Source organism: Eutrema salsugineum, unplaced genomic scaffold (assembly GCF_000478725.1).
Source record: "Eutrema salsugineum unplaced genomic scaffold, Eutsalg1_0 scaffold_1, whole genome shotgun sequence".
Lineage (NCBI taxonomy): Eukaryota > Viridiplantae > Streptophyta > Magnoliopsida > Brassicales > Brassicaceae > Eutrema > Eutrema salsugineum.
Genome location: NW_006256909.1, coordinates 16,038,920 through 16,062,545, shown reverse-complemented (window position 1 = coordinate 16,062,545; position 23,626 = coordinate 16,038,920). Strand labels below are relative to the sequence as shown.

The 23,626-nt window shown below is 39.9% G+C and overlaps 2 long non-coding RNA genes across 4 annotated transcripts; both read right to left on the bottom strand.

Annotated features, from left to right (window-relative positions):
• Positions 1-5,242: 5,242 nt before the first annotated feature.
• LOC112081873 lies at positions 5,243-9,790 on the bottom strand. Of its 2 annotated transcripts, XR_002896769.1 has the most exons (10): positions 9,438-9,790; positions 9,152-9,254; positions 8,603-9,027; positions 7,934-8,300; positions 7,765-7,854; positions 7,371-7,660; positions 6,718-7,256; positions 6,451-6,579; positions 5,967-6,346; positions 5,243-5,832 (listed from the first exon to the last, which is right to left on the bottom strand). It is a non-coding gene; the product is annotated as an uncharacterized LOC112081873 (long non-coding RNA). The 2 variants fall into 2 exon arrangements; XR_002896768.1 differs by having other exon boundaries at positions 9,152-9,790.
• A 7,835-nt stretch (positions 9,791-17,625) lies between these two features.
• On the bottom strand, positions 17,626-18,914 carry LOC112081874. 2 transcript variants are annotated; one of them, XR_002896771.1, is made up of 3 exons: positions 18,039-18,914; positions 17,877-17,964; positions 17,626-17,682 (listed from the first exon to the last, which is right to left on the bottom strand). It is a non-coding gene; the product is annotated as an uncharacterized LOC112081874 (long non-coding RNA). The 2 variants fall into 2 exon arrangements; XR_002896770.1 differs by having other exon boundaries at positions 17,632-17,679.
• Between the last annotated feature and the right edge of the window lie 4,712 nt (positions 18,915-23,626).

The following is a 23,626-nucleotide window of genomic DNA, read 5'->3' as shown; positions in this document are numbered from 1 at the left end:
ACATGAGACTAAAAATAGGAACATTTCGTGAAGCATCCTCTACAAGTTCAGTATGACTTACATGGAAAAATAAAAAGCCATGTGCCCGAGCCCATTTTTCAAGAGTATCAGCACAACTTAAAACACAAGTGTTAAAGGATAAACTAAAGTCTTCAATTAAAGGTCTCTCTAAGAAGATGGAAGGAGTCTAGTTCTGATATAAAAGCTGACCAACCGGCAAGATTCCCGATCATGCTCACCAATTTTGAGCAATCAGTCTCAAAGAGCATCAAATAAATCAATCTTTCTCTTAGGCATGTCATAGCCTAAAGAAGACCATCCACCTCAGCATGTAGGGCCGAGAGGCTTATGTGACATTCCTGTTGTTTAAATATCTCGTTTATATCTCTTTTCATCGTTAGAGCATCATCCTATTCTATTAACCGGTTCATGATCGATCTAAGAAGCATTTATCTGACAAATCAGGGTTTTGGTGACCAAGAGGGGAGCCCTTAAGGCGAAAAGGTCTCAACGTGCATCTACCTCTTCTTCGTCCTCAAACTTTCTGCTTCCAAGGTCGCGTGCTGAAATGTGTCTTCTGGAGAAATCTCTTTTCCATTAAAAATTTGTCGCTTGTCGCTTTCCAAATGTATCAAATTATCTAAATATATATTATTTTGTGCGGTTCTAGTAAATCTAAGTTTTTAACCTTCCACAATAGAAAACTCATATTTTGATCAAATAGAAGTAATCAAGAAGTAGTCCAGAAACAACGATAACGCCCAAGACTTATAAAGCTGATGGACATTCAAATAGAAGATTGACTAATTGTTTTTCTATGGACACTAAATGCCTACAAGTGAGATTCTGACAAGCTGCAACACACCATATATCGCTTAGGACATAAGGAATTTAAAAAATAAGTTTTTTTATATCCCAAAATACATTTTGGGAATACAGAACATATTTGACATAATAAGTTTTTTCCTATTTTCTTAATTTTGTTTATTATTAGTAGATCATGTAAATGTTGTTCTATATGTTTTGTTTGGTTGTAGATATTGAATATGTTTTTGTTTTCCACTAATTATGTTTATAGATTTTCTGTTGTGGAGTTTTGTATTTTTTTCTTTTAATTTTTTATAATAATTCCTAATTTCGCAACTTAAAATGAATAGATATGTGTGAAGAATAAAGTTCCTTAATATATCTTATTTATTTAGATTTTTTTATTATAATAAACTGTGTTTTAAAAATAACTTTTATTATAAACTTTTTACCCTGGATATTTTATTACTAATCTTTAAACTACTTCCATTTGCACCTCTAAGTTTTTCATATGTTTTTTCATAGTACTTAGTTAGAACTATTCCTTCTCTAATACAATTATAATCTGCTCTTCTATCTAATAGTGTTACTATCTCTAATTTAATATTATAGCCTATATATAAACTAATTTTTGTATATCATTTCTGATAGTTTATTTTATCTATAATCTGGATATATACTTCCTCCTCTTTTGTTTCTTCTCATTGCACAAAAATTAGCACTATTTACTGTGATACATGAAATATGTAATGTTAGATTCCACGATTTTCTTCATATAAGTTAATACTATTTGCTGATACATGTTCCAATTTAAAAGTTGATGGTTTTGTGTTTCGAATAAGATAATCGTGTATATTATGTACAAAGCTGATTAAGCTCAACACTCGAAATCAATGCAAAAATTAAGAGAATAGCAACGTATGACTTTGTACATATTTATATATTACTTAAATAAATTTCATATACATAAAAAATGTGCTGTGTGTTAAATACTAGACAGTAATTGAATTTAAACTATTTCAAAGCGTTAAAAATATATACTAACATTGATGGAAGACCTCGACGAGGTATATTCCTTTTATTTCTATTTTTTGGTGAGTACTTTTTTTATTGGTCATATCTAGTAGCTAGCTCCCTTCATTTTATTAGAGCAACTCCAATCGAACACTATAATACTTGTATATTTGGTGTCGAGATCCAACGGAACGACATCTTCAACGCCATAATTGCTTTTTGGGTGAGTAACTAAAACAACTCAGATTCGGGCATTATTTCTTTTTATAGCCTAACAAGTTCAGTTATTACTAGAATAACTTAAAAATTAAAATAATCTCAATTCTAACCCTAAAGTCGTTTGTTAGGAAAAACAAAATAACGAAAATGCCATTACTATTTTGCTGCCACGTCAGCAAAACTTCAATTTATTTACGATTCGCCCAGCGTTTAATTATGATTTGTGCCACGGTAGAGTTGTTTATGTGAAAATACAAATCTGTCGGGCTAATGATGACAGATTTGTTGGTGCGACAGAGTTAATCATGGACGACAGAGTTATAGGTGAATATAGTGCCAGAGTTATTTTGTGTGACAGACTTATTTGGCAGACTTTTCCACGGCATGCTTATTTAGTTAGATTTATTTACTATGGTAACAGATTTGAACTGATTTGATAGATTTATTTGGCAGCTTTATTTTGGTAGACTTTTCTTGGTAGATTTGTCGGAAAGTGATGACAGATTTAATGTATCATGATATATTTATTTTTGCTTGGCATCAAAATTACAGAAGGAAATAAAATTACTAGACTAACTTATACGAGGCGATAGACTTACTTTACGACATTTTACGATATAACAGAGTTACGAGCTTACGACAGAGTTATTGACTTGTATTGACAGAGTTGTTCGCATCTTTATAATTACTGAAGTAGCACTTTAATGGTGACAGATTTATAAAAACGACATGCCAGACTTATTTGAACGTGATTGTAGATTTGGCGTTGGAAAGTTATTACGATAGATGTATTTACCTGCCCTTACAACAGAGTTATAATTTACTAGAGTAACCTATCCTGAGGTGACAGATTTGAAATGACAGATTTAATAAATCTGACGCTTGCTAATTGTGATTTAATGGTTAATATGATGTTATATCAACCCTAAAATCTATTGTTATGACGTTAATTATGTAAACATTAAAATAAACAGAAAAAAACTGATTAAACAGCTTTAAATAGCTGTTAGATTCGATTGGTGGGTGTTCATTAGTTATGATCGAATTCTTGTTGTGGTAGACTTGAATGGTGTTTCAATGGCAGAGTTACGTTGTATGGCGAAATGACAATTTTGACCTTCATCTTCTTCTTGGTTTCATCGCAAATCTGGTTTTCGTTCTTCTTCCTCTGTGTTGGTGTGTTTATTATCAGTCTTTCATTATCAGTCTTATACATTACTTGCATATTTCGAAGGCTCACACCTTCATCAATATATATGGCTGATATTTGAAAATGGTACTTGAAATTTAAATGCAGAAGAGGAATTGAGAGAAACGATGGATACACAGCCCAAAACTCATCTTTCCATCCTTTATCGCGATCACAAACCTGAATCTCTTTCACAGTGTTGTGCCTCTTTGATACCAATAAGATAATTTGCCTTAGGCCTGTTGATATTTTTGTTTCAATTGATCAAATTACTCTTAATTATTACAGAGATATTCTTTTGAGTCGATTAAGTAGTAAACAAAACACCTTAATTATTTAAACAATTTAATTATGTCAAAAAATGACGAGGATACACATCTTATAATGAAATAATACATATAGCGCATTGTTGATCTAAAAAAAAAATTACAAAACAATTGGAGTATCAAGTGTTGGAATAGCTGAGGCATATTACATCAAAAGATTTTTCCTCTACCCATATATAGGCTATAAAAACTAACCATGGTCATTAATATTTTGTTCTCTTACATTTTCTTATTTGGGTCATCTAGAGAGAGGGAAAGAGACTCTTTGAGGAGTTTAGCTTAGTTTGTTGTTCCTGAGAATCTGAGACGACTGTGTCATTTCTGCATCATCCTCTGTTTCTGCAGGTTCTATTGTAGCTGTCTTCTTTGAAATAACGAGCTGGTAGTTTGGGCTAAGCGAAGTGTCTTGTTCAGGTGGGAGAGGAACACCGGGTCCTGCAATCGATTTTGGCAATCTTGTTCCTGCTTTCAGAAAGTTGTAGCAGTATCTATAGCAAACATTAAAAAACGGCTGAGATTCAGAAACCAACCACTTGAATTTGGCTGACTTTGACACGAAGCATACAAAATGATCATGGTAAATAAATTTCTATGGTTACAAGGATATTGTTCACAAGTCAAAATCAACATGGATAATTCTCTAATCATTCACATAGAAATTATAACCACTCTCAACATCAATACTAATCAATGGATGCACTCATGTAACAAATCAGAACGTGTAAATACAAAACAAAAAAACCTAATAGCAAAAGAGAAAAAGAATGAGAGAGAGACATCACGATACCAGAGCTAGTTATGATTTTTACACTTCAAAACGTGAAGAAACGGACGGAGAAAAACGAAAACAACGCTGAGAGGAAAATCAACCACCGCTGCAACCTCCTCTGACAAACGGCACAACCCACCAAGCCGGCGAAAGCAAGCGACTTCTCTAGACCTCGGAGAAACCGTCGTAGATCTCTGACGAGAAACATCTCCACCGCCATCGAGCAGAGCATACCACCACCGTCATCTCCCAAAAAACAACTCGAAAACGATGAAAACAACCCAGAAAACGATTGAGGTTGTTGATTTACCTTCGCCGCCAAAAAACATCATCTACTCACCGAGAAAACAAAGAGTCTCCGCAGGTTTTCGCCTTCGTTTCGACCAAACACCACTGACGAAGCCTTCTACGCCGCCAGGAATCTTCCTATACCGAAGAAACACGACCGATTCCACCGGAGATCCTCGCTGTCGCCGTAGCTCGCAAAAGCCCTAATTTCTAGAAACCGAGAGAAGAAAGAAAGAGACGCTAAGAAAACGTTTCCGTTTTTTTTTTTCTTAATTATATTTTAATTCATTAGTTTGATGAATTAAATTAATTAAAATAAATAATGGTATTATCAGTAATAAAACAAAAAGAAAAGGGTATAAAAGAGTTTGACCAAAAATGTTAAGTTAGTCGAGTAAAGACAGCTCACCTTGGTGTTAGTTTAGTAAAGTTACTAGTTTTCTAAGTTATTTGAGGTAATTTTCCTTGCTTTTTTGTTGTGTTTTACGAATAGTATTCATGAAATCAAATTTTTTTTTATTTAATAGTAGAATGAAATGAAATACGTGTTGGATCTAAAAAATAACTATACCAGAGATTAATTTTTTTTTTCAGTTTTAATAATATCAAAATTTAATTGTAACTAAAATATTACACAAAATATTTAATTGAATAAGAAACTTAATAAAGATTCAAAATACATATTAAAGTTAAATTAAACACTGAAATGTATTAATTGAACACTTGTAATCCGAGTATATTAATTTTCACTATTTTAATCTCATATTGTATATGTGCAGCCGTAACGGTTGGAATGTTTTATCCCAAACACGAAGTACTAGGTAGTTCTATCTAACTGGTTTCTATAGATAGTAACAGATATCTACTTGGTTTTTTTCCTAATAAAACCGCTCCGATTGCCTTTTCACCAGGTTCCCACCCCCGATATCGGTCGGAGGGTCCGCCAGCAACCGCTCTGCATCAAGGTCGACAGCCTTCTCCCTTGAAGGCACTATCTTCGCCCCATCTGCGCTATGTCTCTGACGCTATCTCGTACTCCTATTACCTTTATCTCTTCTGTTCTGCACTAGAGGACTCCTTCATAAGCTCAACAGCTCTGCCGACGCTAGCTCTCTCCAAACAAGGCTCCTCACCATCATCTCACTATCCGAATCTGTGCTGCTGCATCGACTAACTCATCATCTCAACCCTCTCCCAGTCATGAACAGAAGAAGAACTCCCTACACAGACAAAAGAAAGGGGAAGCTGACCCATTACTCCAGAGAATCTCCACCAAGAAAACGCATCAAGGCTCCTGAAATCGACACATCTGACTTAATCCGGGAAAAAATCTGACACTGATTGGCAGACTTACCAATCCAGACTTTCAACGCATCTGGCCCTTCATCAACAGTCTCTCTAGAAGACGGGAACTCAAGGGCAAAATCAAAGGAGCCGATCTCGGATCCTCCTGCTTCCAACTTTGCTTTGAACACGAGGATGATCTTCATAAAGTCCTCTGCAACAAGCCTTACCAACACGTGAAGTGGATGATAATCCTTAAGTGTTGGGAACATCATCTCGAACAACTTCCCCTCTCAGATCCCTTTCTGGATCCAGCTCAAATGCATCCCTCTTCACTATTGAAAAATCAAAATTATTGAAGACATTTACAACGCAGTGGGTACCTTTGAAGATTTGGAGCTCACAAAGACAACAGCCAGAGTTTGAGTCTCTATCAACACCCTGAAACCACTAACAATGGAGACAGTCATAGACTTTCCCAATGGAGAGGAGGCTATCGTTAGACTGGAATACGAGCGTCTAGAGCCCTACTGCAAGTGATGCTTTAGCCTTACCCACAAAAAAGGACTGCAGTCTCTACGCTCGTCACTCCAACCTTACTCATAATGCGACAACAACCAATGCAAAGCCTGACCCGACTCCCTCTCGCCGTCACTCACTTACTGCAAATCATGTTAACGATTCTGCAAAACAACAAATTGTCTTTAGCCTCAGGACAGACAGACATGGAAATCCCTTTAGTCCAAGACCATCCCAGCAAGTCAACAGTACAGACAAACGATACAAAAAAGAAAATACATCTGACAGCAGAAAAACCTTACCCGGACAAACTCGAGCACCTACCCTCCCACGACGTGAGGAAATCACCACCCCTCACCATGAACCACATCACACTCAGAAGGATCGCTCCCACCACATCTCCGAAAACCACTCTATAGACTACCACATGAGGTCTTGTCTAGGATATGATGTGCGAAATCAATGGAATAGCATAAGAGTGTTGAATCCTCGACCAAGTCTTGTCTCCGAGACCCAATTCTTGGTCGAAACCTCGAGAAAGAGGTCTTCTCATTCCTGCAGCCTCCTCCTACATGCGAGCAAAATCAAATCACTAGAGAAACTATAATGGAAGAACTCCAAGATGTGGCCATCAGATATGTTAACTGCCCTGATCCTGTGGAAAGTGCCGCTCGGAGGCAAAGAGTCATCGATGGAGAAAGACAAGGTATGATGGAAGAAACAGCTACAGCTATACTTACGGCCTCCTCAAAACGTGTCGCAATCACCCTAAATTAAGAGCTCCAATCGACAGTCATCTCTAATGAATCTGTTTTACCCAAACTCCCACCACCGGAAGCACCTGCCAAAAGGAAAAGAGGACGACATCCGCTTAAAAAAGTGCCTGCGGACAGCCCACAAATGAAAATAGGGGCGAGTTCAGAGAGAATTTTAGCTCAATCAAAGCAGAGCTCACCAAAGATCCGCCAAAGACAAGGAAAAGGAATCAAATTCTAATCACCGAACCCGCCACCAACCATTAAACCAGGACCCCCAAGAAGAATCTCTGCTGGACACTCAAACTACAGACCAAACCGACTGAATGGAGGGACATCATCCACAAGCAGAGATCCCCCACGAGCTCACATCATTCCAGCCATCTCCAAAACCACTTCAGAGGATTTTCACCATCCGCATCCTTCAATTCCTTAAAGATAGCTAGCTAAAATTGTTGTGGTTTTGGGGAATCCCACAACAATCCAGCGCCTAAAGGAGATTCAAAAGAAAACTCTCCCTGACATCACTTTTCTTATGGAATCAAAAAACTCTGATGATGTTGTATTGAAAAAGTTGGAATGGATGAACTTTACCTCTTATCATCTTGTGCCCCCAAATAGTCCTGGTGGAGGAGGCCTAGCCCTTTTTTGGAATAATAACATCCATCTCGAAGTCATCTCATCCTGCAACAATTTTATAGATACAGTCATCACACACAAAAATAAGAGTTTCATTGCAATCTTTGTCTATGGAGAGCCAGACCAATCAAAGCACTCTGCAATATGGGAATCTCTATCTGAAACTGCGATCAATCGTGAGCTCCCATGGTTCCTGACTGGAGACTTTAATGATATAATTGACAACTCGGAAAAACTGGGAGGACCCGAGAGAGCTGAAGGCTCCTTCTGCTACTTCAGGGCATCCCTCTCACGCTGTGATCTCTTCGACCTTCTGCACCACGGCAATTCTTTATCTTGGTGTGGAAGACGAAATGACCATCTGGTTTATTGCCGCCTTGACAGGGCATTATCCAACAGCCTATGGGCAGATATGTTCCTTGCTTGAAGATGCCACTATCTCAGATATGAAATTTCTGATCACAGGCCTCTCATCTTCTATCTTGAGTCCCCTAAAGGAAAAAAGAAAAGGCTTTATAGATATGATTGTCGCATAAGTAACAACCCTGTCATCAGAGAGCTCATTTCTAAAACATGGAATTCTAATCCGAATCACACGGTCGAGCAAAGACTATCAGCATGTCGAAAGGCAATCTCCAAATGGAATAGGGAACATCACCTCAACAACCATAGAGCAATTGAGATAAATAAGGAGAAGCTGGACAAAGAAATGACAAATCAAAGCCCAAGTGAGGATCTGATCATGGAATTCAATAATGATCTCAAAAAGGCATACAAAGAAGAAGAAGCTTACTGGAAACAGCGAAGTCGATCCATGTGGCTGACCTTAGGAGACAAAAACACTGGCTTCTTCCATGTTGTGACAAAAACCGTAAAGCCCAAAACAAATTCTCTGTAACAGAAAAAGATGATGGCATAGCAGTCTTCGAAGAATCCGAAATCACCTCTGTAGTAAGTAATTACTTTCAACAGCTCTTCACCTCTGACTTCTCCGACTGCACGAGCACAGTTGCACCACCCGCATCTCTGACGATGCCAATAACTCTCTGACTACCCTGCCATCTGCAAAAGAGATCAAGGATGTTCTCTTCTCCATCCACCCTGACAAAGCATCAGGGCCGGATGGATTCTCAGCCTCTTTCTTCTGAGCCAACTAGACCTCCATTGGCGATGCTATTGTCACAAAAATCCAAGGATTCTTCTCTTCAGAGAAACTACCTGAAACAATCAATCACACATATATCAGATTAATCCCAAAAATCACTGGACCAAAAAAGGCATCGGATTATAGACCTATAGCACTCTGCAACGTATACTACAAGATATACTCGAAGATCCTCACCAGATGCCTTCAACCGGTACTGCAGGACATCATCTCAGACTCGCAATTTGCATTCATTCCTGGCTAAGCCATCACGGACAATGTAATGATCACCCACGAGAACCTACATTTCCTAAAACGATCAAAAGCCATAAAACATTGCTCCATGGCCGATAAAACTGACATGAGCAAAGCTTATAACCGCCTGGAATGGCCCTTCATCCATGTTGCACTGTATCAATTTGGGTTTCACAGTATATGGATTAATTGTATTATGCAAGGCATAACCACAGTCTCCTATTCTTACCTCATCAATGACTCAGCACAAGGTCTGGTAGTCCCACAAAGAGGAATACGACAAGGAGATCTCCTTTCACCTTACATCTTTATACTCTGCGGTGAAGTTCTTTCGGAATTATGCAGAAAGGCACAAGACAAATGGCTGCTCTCAGGTATCAGGATTGCAAAACACAGTCCACTAAAACTATCTCCTCTTTGCAGATGATACCATGTTTTCTGCAAAACATCTCAAAAAGCATGCGCTACTCTACAAAGCATACTTAAAAAACATCAATCACTTTAATAACACCGTATTTTGACCACTTTTATGGATCGTTTTGAAATACTTTTTCTATGTTTTTAATTGCTTTTAAGTACTTTTATTACGTTTTTCTAGTATTTGTAGTTCCAAGATTCTTTTCAGGTAACTTAGGGAAAAGCTTAACAAAATGGATAGAAAACCAGATTTCAGCTCAGAGTCAAACCGTCAGAAGTTCACCCCTGATTGAAGGCCTTCTCACCGTCTGATCCAGCTCAAATTTGGAGACCTTAAAGATGGAAGTATCAGCTTTCCAGCACACTTTACAGCTTGGCAATCCAACGGTTCAATCAAAAGATACGCGAAGAGCAAGATGTCCCGTAAACCAGCCAGCAAGCAACTCCACCCACGGCCAACAGGCCATTTCCCGCGGTCAGAAGCATCCCGACCGCGGCCAACCATCCATTCCCCGCGGTCACAGCCCTCCCGACCGCGGCAAGCCAACTCCGAGCCCAAAAGCCCATTTCTGAAGCCCACAATGATTCCCTCATTTGGAGAAACCCTAAGTGACGTCCAGAGATGTCTTGAGCACTATAAATACATGTTTTAGGAACCCTAATCGATATCATCTATCATTACTTCATATTTTTATTGTTTTTGCTTTAGGTTTTAAGGAGAGAGAGATTTTTTCTCTTGAACCCTTGTTTCTTTCTTTTTCAATTTCGGTTTCTATTATACTTATTAATACTATGTTTTTGATTTCGTTTATCATGTCTGAGTAGTGTTATTGTTGGGATTAAGGGATTTTCGATGGGGATTTATATGTTCGATGAGGATTCCATGAGCTTTTGAGCCGAATCTTAGAACTTTTTCTTCTGAATTCGTTTTTACTGCATGAGAGTAGCGTCATGAACTACAATCTGATCCAGATGCTTGGTGACACGAAAGTGTTCACCCGGTGTCAGATCTAGTTTGGGAGAGCAAAACAACCATAGGAGTGGAAACCTACCTATGGGCGATTTGTGAATGCTGAGGAGTCTTAAACATAATGCATCTCTTCTCTTCCAGGGCCGGAGTGGAAACCTACTGGTCAGGGTTGAGAGCGATAGTTGTCTATGATCACGACAGTGGCGTATTCATACGTCCGTGACTCCAGTTCGAAAAGTTTAAGCTAAGATCTTATCAATTTTACTCTCTAGCAATGTTTTGAATCGTTCGTACCCCTGAGAAAACTTCCCTGAACCCCAACGCCTTCTTTCCTATAGATTCACACCGTTTTTATTTCAAGCTTTAGTTCAATATTGTCTTTTATCATTTAAGCAATTAGAATATCCGTTTTTCTCATTTTTATTCATTTTCGTGAAGTTTAGTTATTAGGTCATTTAATTCCCGTATTTTCTTTTAAGATTTTGTTTTTACATTTTAAACACACTACCAAAACCCCCACAAAACCGTTTGGTTCTAGACTTCCTTACTTTATACTTATTTCAAAGGCTTTTTGCAGGAAAAGATCCTCCTTCCCTGTGGATTCGATCCCTAAGTACTACAATCGATCAGCTGTGCACTTGCGGCTATTGATTTCATCTAGGGTAAAACTTGACAACCCTCACACCACACCACATCAATTTTTGGCGCCGTTGCCGGGGAAGGCACGCGTTTTCTTTTCCGCAAAACCCCGAGAAAGGTTGGTAAATCGACTATAGAACCCCCTTTTCTGCAACTTTCCATTTTTCGGTTATTTTGTTTCCATTTCAGAAGATATGGATCCTATAAATCAAAATATACACTATGAGGAAGGTTTCTATAACACTCCTCAAGCCACCAGACGCAGAAAAAAGCAGTATCTGCGAGATCTCTACGAATAAACTCAAAGCGAAGACTACAGAACGTTCCAGAAGGAGCCCTGCGCATCTCCAATGGCCAACCCTGAACAACCTGCCCGTCGTTTGCCTCACCAAGATGAAAACGTCCAACTCATTCACCGATTGAAAACACTATAAGTGGCGGTCTTGCACCTACTCGACGTTCAAGCAAGATCTAGATCCACAATCCACGAGAAAATTGAAGATTTGTCAATGCGCTTTAACAGAAAGCTTGAAGATCTTTCAGCTCAAGTCAAGACCATCGAAACTCAACTAAACAAGGGTGCTGAAACCATTAAGGCGAGGATAGAAGCAGTCGAAGGACGAGTTGGAGAAAACGAAGTTCGCATTCGCAAAGCCAGTGGGAACATCCACACCTTAGAGGTTAAACTTGATGAAGCAGAAAAGACTATTAACGACCATAACAACCAAACCTATTCCTATGTGGAAGAGATTTGGGATGGAGTACACAAGGTTCAAGACAAAGCAGAGGAAATAAACTCAACCGTGGACAAAGTAGTCTATGCTCTCGATGAAATCGAAGAGAAGGTCGAAAAGCTTATGCAAGGACGTGAATGGTTTGACGCTTCTCATCGAAGATCTTAGCATAAAAGAGGAGGAAACAGAGTTAGAAGGTGCAGAAATCAGTTCAGATGGCAAAGGAGCAGACAAAACGGAGGAAACAACTCGGAGCCTCCTTCCCGCGGTCAGAACTCTTGTGACCGCGGCCAACAAGCTTCCAGCCGCAGTCGTGAGCCTCCTGACCGCGGCAAAACCCTCCCCACCCGCGGTCATGAAGCCTCTACCCGCGTCAAATGCTCCGTCAGATACCTTTCAGCCATTTTCAATTCCTACAGGTCAATGCTTATTTGATACATCTGCTGGGATGGTCAAAGCCCCTCTTCATGAGCAAACAGTGTATGCTATCAGCTCCAAAACATCTCAAGAAGAAAATGAGGTACTCCCTTGCAACATAGTTTTAGCATATGAGGATGAATATGAAGGGCACTACCTCGAAGATGAAGACTATCGTCTGTTCATAGAAGGAGGGAATCCAGACAAAATGGTGGAATTAGGAGCACCAATCTCCAGAGAAAGGCTCATTGAATTCAACAAGTTTGTGAAATCGATCCCTCTTTACACAGGTTTCGATGATATATGGCATCTTGGTTGTTTGCAAGTTTCCTTTAGGTACAGCAAGGAGACAAAGGAGGATAACAGAACCTATTTTGGAAGGGTCAGACGTCTGACCTTTCCCAGAACATCACCTGATGCTGCTGTTTATTCAATCCACCTCCAAAGACCGGAAGACTGCAGCCACTACACCAACAAAATCAGCAAGGAAAAGCTCGACGAATTCAATGATGTGGTTTGAAATTTGCCTGAAAGAATCACGTTTGCCAGAGCTTGCAAGGACTTTATGATAGGCCACTACTTCTGTGAGAGCAAAGAATCAATCCCTGAGATAGAAGACTTGTTCAATCATGCAAGAAAAGGTAAACCTGTTCGAACACTTCACAAAATCGATGGTGTAGGTCAGTTTCTTATCTCTTGTTCTATTAGAGGAGAAATGTTTAAAAACGTGCTATGTGATTCTGGAGCTTGTCTTAACATGATGTCCAAGGCAATTGCTTTGAGACTTGGTATTAGACACCTGCGCAGGACTAGAGCAAAGATTAGTCTAGCTGATAATTCCAATGCAACACCTCAAGGAATAGCTCATGAAATTCCTTTGAGAATAGGAGATTGCATAGTGCATGTCGACTTCTACATTGTCGAAACGAGAGATGCAACATATCCAGTGATTCTCGGATGGTCTTTTCTAGCAACTTCCGGAGCTATAATGGACTGGCCAAACCGGAGGATTTCATTTGCTAATATCGACAAAGATGTCTTCACAGAAGCTGTCCCATACAACAGCAAAGCAGGAAAAAGTTCTGCAGCAGAAGGGTTTGAAGAAGAATTTTGGAGTGACGAAGAACCTGCTAGGCAAAACAAGGAGATGTCGAAAAAAGACTTGTCTCAGGACAAGGTCTTCTTCATTGGAATAAGTCACGTCCAACACCAAAAGTCGAGCTAAACGACTTAAAACAAAAAGCGCTTAATGGGAGGCAACCCATTTAGGTATTGTTTTCTTTATGATTTTTCTTTCTTTTCTTTTGATCTTTTTATTTTTCTTAGTTTCAGGTGTTTCTTATAAAACAAAAAATCCAAAAAAATCAAAAAACCCGAAAAAACCAAAAAGAAGGATGGTACCTGACTGCTCAGCCCAGCAGGAACCAAAGAGAAGTAGGAAGAGGCCGCGAAATAAGCCCTCGCGGTCGCAGACGTTCTGACCGCGGGAAACGTACCATCGACCGCGGTCGCGTGATTCTGACCGCGGCCAAGCACCTGTTTGCCGCGGTCGCGTGACTCCTGACCGCGGCAATTGGTCGTTGAGATCAAACCCGACCCCAAACCACCCACTTCACCTCATTTCACCTCACCAATCCCCAGTCCACCTCATTCATCACCCTCCACCACCTTCATCACCACCTATCACCTTCCCAAACCCCTTCGAATGAAACCGGTTCATCTCCACCAGCATCCCGGATCCAGGTAAGTTCTCTTTGTCCTTACCAATTCGATTATCTATGCATTTTTCTCATCCAATCTCGACTTGTTTCACACTGAGGACAGTGTGATTGAAGTCTGGGGGAGGATTTCATCCCTTTCTAACCACTTTTCTTTCATGAGTCTTGCATTATCTACACTTTTTGCATTTTCCTTAAAGTTTTTCAAAATCGGTTTTCAAAACAAAATACGTTTTAAAGGGAATGGTGAACATGAATCAATGATAGTTGACTGTGCGCTTTTAGACTGTTCCTAGTGACATGCTCATTCATGATTTAGGACTAGACTAGGCGGTAGCTAAGCACATTTGAAACGAAGTACCCTAGAGGAATTTGAATGATTTCGATTTAGATGAAGGGATACACTAGCTCTGATTTATTTAGACTTAATTTGGACTTAATTTTCTCATTGAAGCATTAGACCAGGGAAACGAATCATACATTCAGGACTCCTTAATCCTTTTACCACTCTCTGTTGATCCTGAATGGCTAGTTCATCTTTAGCTAGTTCCCCACCTTAACCAATCCTCTTTCAAAGCACATGCACTCTTGTTTTCTATTGTCTTATATGCAGATAAGTGCAAAAACGTTGGAGAGAAAGAGGAACGACGCAGTTTTCAGTCACTAAGGACAGAGACCTGCGATTTGCCGTAAAAATTCCCGGAAGGATTCAACACAAGAGGAAGCTCAGTTTGCCTTAGAAAAATCTCAAATTTTGGTACAATCTCGTCCTCTAGTCTTTCTCTCTTTAAAAGGCATTTCCTTTCCAAAATAAAAAAAAAATCTGAAAATAAGAAAAGAAAGGAGATAAAAGCCTTAGAGAGTCTAGAGAGGTCGAATTTTAAGTCCCAAGGCAACTGGAGTTCAATTTTATGGAGTTTTGGAGATTGTTTTCTGATTCCCGGAAAGAATCTAAGTCTGGGGGAATAGCTGTTTACAACAAAGGAGGAAGGATTATGCAACAACATTTGGAAATAAGAAGTGACTGAAAATTGCGGTCATCAACAGGTCCTTATCTCTCTTGCGGTTTTGCATATTATCTAGCATCCTCCAGATCTTCAGGTAACCCGAAACACTTAAACTCCACCACTTAAATAGCCCTTTAATGCCAAACGCCGTCTACCCTGGATGATGTCTTTAATGAGAACTCACTATTGAACTTAATGAATGTAGAGAGCTAGTTGACTGGAATCAAGATTTAGATTGTTTAAGTTTTGCATGACGGAAAAAGTGGACTAGTATCTCTTGTGCATTAGTGAGAATTTTCTAGACTAAGTTGTGGATTGATGCACTATCTTTGGTCCTAGTTTAGGAGTTCATGTCTATGAGATTTGTGCATTTCCTATTTTTGTTTTCACTTAACCAGTCTAGGGGAGTTGATAACACCGTATTTTGACCACTTTTATGGATCGTTTTGAAATACTTTTCTATGTTTTTAATTGCTTTTAAGTACTTTTATTACGTTTTTCTAGTATTTGTAGTTCTAAGACTCTTTTCAGGTAACTTAGGGAAAAGCTTAACAAAATGGATAGAAAACCAGATTTCAGCTCAGAGTTAAACCGTCAGAAGTTCACCCCTGATTGAAGGTCTTCTCACCGTCTGATCCAGCTCAAATTTGGAGACCTTAAAGATGGAAGTATCAGCTTTCCAGCACACTTTACAGCTTGGCAATCCAACGGTTCAATCAAAAGATACGCGAAGAGCAAGATGTCCCGTAAACCAGCCAGCAAGCAACTCCACCCACGACCAACAGGCCATTTCCCGCGGTCAGAAGCATCCCGACCGCGGCCAACCATCCATTCCCCGTGGTCACAGCCCTCCCGACCACGGCAAGCCAACTCCGAGCCCAAAAGCACATTTCTGAAGCCCACAATGATTCCCTCATTTGGAGAAACCCTAAGTGACGTCCAGAGATGTCTTGAGCACTATAAATACATGTTTTAGGAACCCTAATCGATATCATCTATCATTACTTCATATTTTTATTGTTTTTGCTTTAGGTTTTAAGGAGAGAGAGATTTGTTCTCTTGAACCCTTGTTTCTTTCTTTTTCAATTTCGGTTTCTATTATACTTATTAATACTATGTTTTTGATTTCGTTTATCATGTCTGAGTAGTTTTATTGTTGGGATTAAGGGATTTTCGATGGGGATTTATATGTTCGATGAGGATTCCATGAGCTTTTGAGCCGAATCTTAGAACTTTTTCTTCTGAATTCGTTTTTACTGCATGAGAGTAGCGTCATGAACTACAATCTGATCCAGATGCTTGGTGACACGAAAGTGTTCACCCGGTGTCAGATCTAGTTTGGGAGAGCAAAACAACCATAGGAGTGGAAACCTACCTATGGGCGATTTGTGAATGCTGACGAGTCTTAAACATAATGCATCTCTTCTCTTCCAGGGCCAGAGTGGAAACCTACTGGTCAGGGTTGAGAGAGATAGTTATCTATGATCACGACAGTGGCGTGTTCATACGTCCGTGACTCCAGTTCGAAAAGTTTAAGCTAAGATCTTATCAATTTTACTCTCTAGCAATGTTTTGAATCGTTCGTACCCCTGAGAAAACTTCCCTGAACCCCAACGCCTTCTTTCCTATAGATTCACATCGTTTTTATTTCAAGCTTTAGTTCAATATTGTCTTTCCTTTTTAGTAGATTTTCATTTAAGCAATTAGAATATCTGTTTTTCTCATTTTTATTCATTTTCGTTAAGTTTAGTTATTAGGTCATTTAATTCCCGTCTTTTCTTTTAAGATTTCGTTTTTACATTTTAAACACACTACCAAAACCCCCCACAAAACCGTTTGGTTCTAAACTTCCTTACTTTATACTGATTTCAAAGGCTTTTTGCAGGAAAAGATCCTCTTTCCCTGTGGATTCGATCCCTAAGTACTACAATCGATCAGCTGTGCACTTGCGGCTATTGATTTCATCTAGGGTAAAACTTGACAACCCTCACACCACACCACATTACACTTTCTCTGGACGAACACCAGAAGACATCCGCACAAGGGTAATATCCACACTTGGTATTGATAAAGAAGGAGGGCAAAGTAAATACCTGGGACTACCTGGTCACTTCGGACGCAGGAAGAAGAACCTCTTTACCAAGCTTGTTGATCGCATTCGCCAAAAAGCCATCGGGTGGTCCACAAGGTTTCTCTTAAGTGCCGGGAAGATGACCACGCCTAAAGCAGTTCTCACAGCCATCCCATCTTACCCAATGTCATGTTTCAAGCTACCTCAAAGCCTTTATAAACGCATCCAATCTGCACTGATAAGGTTCTGGTGGGACTCCAAACCAGACAAAAAAAAGACGTGTTGGGTAGCTTGGAAAAACTTACAGCATCAAAGAGAGATAGAGGGCTGAGATTCCCGGTGTAGAAAGCTCGTGTCTACATTCCCCCCCCCCAATGCCTGCTAGCTCGTGTCTTCAAAGGACGGTACTTCCAGGAATCTTCCTTCCTCTAAGCTCCGACTCCCCCCCCCCCTCTAACAGGTTCTCATGGTTGGCGTAGCATAATGATAGGAAGAAATCTGCTACAAGCAAACAGTTGTATCTCAATTAGGAATGGAAAAAACACCAACATATTTTCGGAACCATGGCTCTCCCTCGTCGAACCACTTCAACTCGTTGGCCCCCTAAACAAGATTTTGACTGAGCTTTGTGTCTATGACCTCATGATCCCAAATACAATTCATTGGTGCAAAGACAAAAATCAAAGAAGTGTTACCTGTGTATGAGGAACACATCCTGAGCACCAAACCAAGCCTCTGTGGTGCAGAAGACTCCCTCGTTTGGCTTCCCCTTAAGTATGGTATCTACACTACGAAATCAGGATACCACTCAACAATGCAGATGAAACAAAATCAAGATGACAGGCAGAACATCTCACCAAGAGTCAACTGGAACACCGAAGTGTGGAATGGTAAATCCTCATCAAAGCTCCAAGTCTTTTTATGGAAAGTTCTCAAGAAAGCTCTTCCTACGGGATCAAATCTCCTAGCTAGAGGTTTAACTCTCGTGGCTCTTTGTCATCGTTGCAGAGCTACGAAAACCTCCGAAGACCTTTTCCTCCATTGAAATTTTACGAAAAGAGTTTGGACTCTGGCCCCTTTCATCCACATGATCGATTCTTCCTTCATCACCGAATTCGCTATTGGTCTTTGAGAATCCACCTCATGGATGACGCTACCCCTAGTGGGTCTCACTACAAGCTCACTCTTCCCTTGGATTTGTTGGGCACTGTGGGAAGCAAGGAACCACATTGTATTTGAGAATCGCACTATTACACCGAGGAAATCATCACCAAGGCCATCTCCAAACGCCCGTGACTGGCAACTAGTACAAGCTCCTCAGGATCTCCTCCCACGACCAGAGGCAAACCACCACCACGATCTCGACCCCACCCTTCAAAAGTCATATGCCAATCCGATGCGGCATGGATCAAACAAACCCACCTCGCTGGATTAGGATGGATCTTCATGAAGGAGTACATCACGAAGCTGGATCGAGGGGACAGATCGGAAGAACACGTTTATTCATCTCTAATCTCGGAAGCCTTATCTGTTCGATATGCACTACGACAAGCACTAAACAAGAATTTTTTAGATCTACACCTCTAAATTGACTGTAAAGATCTAATTGCTAAAATCGAAAGCAACAACAGCAGGAAGGAGAGGAATTCTCTTCGATATAAAAGCTCTGGAAAAAATGTTTGATAGTATCTCCTTTGAATTTATTCCTTGCTCAGCAAATATGAATGTTGATGCCATCGCAAAGCAGGCTCTCAAAAGCTCCACTTGTATCTATCCATAACGGGTTTTTAAATGGCTGTTAAAAAATTTTCATATTATTTTTTTCACGACTTTGATATTATAGTGTAATTTTTACTATTTTAATTACGTATTAGTGTAATATTTTTACTATTGTAATTTATCAGTTGTAATCTCATATTTAATTTATAATTAATTACAGTTCAAATTTAATAGTATTTATCAAAATTATTAAAAGAATAAAAAAAGTTTAATTTTAAAATATAATAATAGAGAATATTTTTAGCTGTGAGATTTGGTGTTGTGATTCGAGATGCAAAATAAAGTAGAACACCAAAATATCAAATTTGGTGTTATTTCAACAACAAATATACTGTTAGCCTTAGAGATGCTCTTAAAAATTTATTTATCTAGCTTTTTTTTTTTTCTTCTAGTTGAACGTTTTAAGTCTAGCTAGCTTAACTAAGACTTTAAGGGTATGTTGAATACTAAGGTATAGAATCTCCTTTCAAACATATATCATATGGCTAGCTACATAAGGTATTACTTAAATTGGAACATAACCGATTCAAATAAATTGCTACAAATTAAAGATATTGAATTACAGCATAGAACAAAACAGAGTCATCTGTATTTTCATTGTAAATACAAATTCTAAGAATTGAAAATAATATCATAAAAGATTTGCATCGCTTCTGAATTTAATTTAGTTACCCCTTTCGATGTGTCAAACTTCAAACCTAAGTTTGATTTTTTTTCTTTTTCTTTGAACATATTGACAATGGAGTGGTTAAGTCTCGTTTGAGAAATTAGTTGTTGACTTTATGTTGGATTTTTTTTACGTGACACATTAAATGAGAGAATATCGTTTTAGATGAAAATGGTAATTTGCCAAAAGGGCTGCTGTATGTTGAATTTTTGTTTTGTAACTTTTTTTTATTGTGGGTACAACTAAAATTTTAGCTAAAATTACAACCGTCAAAATTGTAGATAGTGAAAATAGAGAGGTTTTTGCATAATCTTTAAGAAAGGAAAAACCGAAGGGCTATTGAGCAATACACAGTATTTTGTTGCTTAACAAGAACAAACAAAATTGAGGGTGTTTTGGAAAAGATTTTACGAACTATACTGGATTAGTATTACGATTCTCAGAAGAATTTATAAGAACAAAAAAAAATAGACAAGTTATTGGGTTAAGATCTAGATCGTAGCAGATAGTAGAGTTAAGGGTAGAATTCTGGGTGGAAAAAGTTGTCCATGGCCCACTCTTTTCCGTGTTGTATACTCCGAGATCGTGTTCAACGTCTCGGTTTCTGATGCAGCGCATCGTAGGATTATTGGGCCTTTTCATGCAAACACGTCGCGAGTTTTAAACGTGTTTGTCCAGTTATTGATTTCATCTTTTTAATTTGATTTGTTTTTTTATGATTAGATAAACTCAAATCTTTTCTCAATTAGGATTAGGATCTTTCGTAATCTCCTTAGCCTATTATTTATAGTCGTTGAATAGCTTTGTAAACGTCACCTTTTGACATTGAATCATTTATCTAAAGAGCTCATTCAAGCACTAAGAGGAGTACTCTTAGTTCCTTTGCCTTCGATCACTCGCCTAAGCCAAAATCCGAGATCGTTTCAAGCTTTCTTCAAATTCTTGTTGTGATTTTGTATACGTATCTTCCGCCTCTCTATCAGTTGGTATCAGAATCGGTATGTTCCTGTTCCTGAAGATTGTTGACGTTTGAGACGATGCGTCCGAAGAAGAACATCAACAACGCCGGTAAAGATAATAATCCAACAGGAGGTTGGGCAGAACTTCGTTCTGCTCTCCTTGCGATGCAGGAGAACATTCATGCGACGATACACACGTCTATTCAGGAGATATGCAAGACGTTGTTGACTCGTTTGGATGCGCGTATGCCAGCTCATGCAAACGTTCGGGATCGTGTGGACAATCAGTTTGCAAATCAAGATGGTGATGATGATGTGGAGGAAGATGAATATCACCATCGAGTTTGTCGTGATGACAACCATGGCGATGGCAGAGATAACAAGTGGGAGATAGGTTTTCGTGTCCATATTCCAAATCAGGAATTCGTGGTGATGATCTACTCGACTGGATCGTCTCGGTGGAGGAAATCCTCACCTTTAAACAGGTGCCTGATGGCGGACGTGTTCCTCTTGTAGCGATGAGATTTTGCGGGCACGTGATAAGTATTACAAGAGGACTTATACAAGGAGGAATAAAAAGGAGTCGTTAAATCCGTTAGAAGTCGTTGCTGAGCTGGACAATGACGTGGCGAAGATTGAAGGAGGAGAGTAAAGCGAAGACTCTGGAAAGGACGGAGAGTTTACGTTTACAGGATTGAGCTGTTAAATAGAGAGGAGAAAGAGTTGTTTTCTTTTATGCTTTGTTTGTTATTCTCAAGACGTGATGAGTCTGAGCTAGGTCGTTATGAGATCTGGAGATTTGTTTGCATTCGCCATGAGAGTGTAATCGATCTTGTGAACAAAGCTATAAACTCTGTAATTCTCATTTGGATATATACATTCGAAGTTCTTTCTCTATCAGCACGCCGCGTCATGGTGGAAGCAGCTGAAGTCTACGAGAATGTGTACGAAAAGAGAGCCAATACAGTCTTGGGAAATGCTCAAGAAACACCTACAAAAAGCATTCCTCCCTCATAACTATGACCGTATGATGTATACATGGTTACAAAATCTGCTACAAGGGAGTTGCAGCGTGGAAGATTACGTCGAGGATTTCTCCGTCTTGTTAACTAGTAACGAGCTTCATGATAGCGAGATTCAGCGTGTGTCTCGTTTTATTGGGGGATTGCGACCTCAGCTTCAGTTGGCAATGGCGCAGTTTAACCCTACTTCAATGAGCGAAGCATTCTTGCGAGCTTCGTCTTTTGAACAGCAGCTTCGCTCGTCGAATTGGACCTCTACTTCTGCTCGGAACAGAGTTCAGGATCAGGCGAATGTTGCATCTTCTGCAACGCCCAAGGAAGGTGGTGATGGCGTCGCTCAGTCATCTCACACAGCAGCACCTCCTGAAGACCAAACTTTGCATCCCAATGCTCTGCAATGCTATTCATGCTGGGAAGAGAGACACATATAGACAGCCTGTACTCATTAAACTCGTTGGGGTCTTGTAATCGGCGATGCTAACGGAGATGATGCCGCAGCTTATGATTCCCAGGAGGAAAACGACAACTTGGAAGACACCAGGATTGTTCCGACACATGGAGACACAGGACGTTTGTTGGTGTTTCATCGCACTTGTGTCACACCTCGTCGGCAGGACGAGCAGTGGCTATGCACCAACATCTTTAGGTCGACATGTACGATCAAAGATCGTGTGTGCACATTCATCATCGATTCCGGCAGCTGTTGCAGTGTAATTTCTGCTTTTGCGGCTGATAAATTGGAGATTCCCCGAGAAGCTCACCCTGCTCCATATACGCTTGGCTGGCGGCACAAAGGGGTTAGTGGCCGTATAACCCAGCACGCGCTGGTGGCATTCTCCATTGGTCCGTACTATCGCGATCAAACCTACTGTGATGTTGCTCCAATGGATGTCAGCCACCTCTTATTGGGTCGTCCATGGGAGTTTGACTGGAAAACCATTTATGATGGTGCGCGTAATACTTACAGCTTTATCTGGAAAACCCATCAGATCCTTTTGGTTCCGTCTCGCGAAGCTTCTTTACCAGCCCCACCATCACCTAGCGTACCCGATATAAGCATTCGTTCCACTCCTTTGCCACCGACGTCAACACTCTTATGTTTTTATTCTGATTTCGCAGCTGAATTGCAAAACGAGGGTATCTCTTATGTGTTGCTTCCTTCCTCGGAGCCGCAAGTCTTGTCATCTCGTTTGAACTATGCACTTAATGCCGTTTTGGCAGACTTTGGTGACGTCTTTCCTAACGAGCTCCCTACCCAGCTTCCACCACTTTGCGACATTCAGCATAATATCGATCTTGTGGCAGGTGCGACGCTTCCCAATCGTCCACATTACAGGATGAGTCCTCATGAGCACGAGGAGTTATGTCGTCAGGTGGAGAAATTGTTACGCAAAGGTCATTTTCGTGAGAGTCTTAGCCACTGTGCGGTGCCAGCATTGTTGATTCTGAAAAAGTACGGTACTTGGTGTATGTACGTTGATAGCCGTGCCATCAACAAGATTACAGTTCGCTACAGGTTCCCGATTCCTCGTGTGGACAATTTGCTCGATCAAATCGGATCAGCGACGGTATTCTCTAAATCGATTTAAAAAGCGGGTACCATCAAATGTGGATCTGTCCTGGTGATGAGTGGAAGACAGCATTTAAGACGCGCGAAGGCTTATTTGAGCGACTTGTCATGCTATTTGGGTTGTCGAATGACCCCAGTACATTCATGCGTGTTATGAATCAGGCTCTGCGTCCGTTTATTGTCAAATATGTGGTTGTCTACTTTGATGATATACTCATCTTCAATGCTTATATGGAGGACCATTTACAGCATATCTGTGATGTCTTGCTTGTCCTGCGCAAAGAAACCTTTTTGTAGCGAAATAGAAGTCTCAGTTTGGTTTTTCCGAGGTCCTCTTTCTGGGATATGTTGTTTCTGCGAAGGATTTTGCAGTTGATACGTCTAAGATCGAGGCTGTTCGATCTTGGCCAGTTTCCCGCACGGTCACTGAGGTACGCAGCTTCCACGG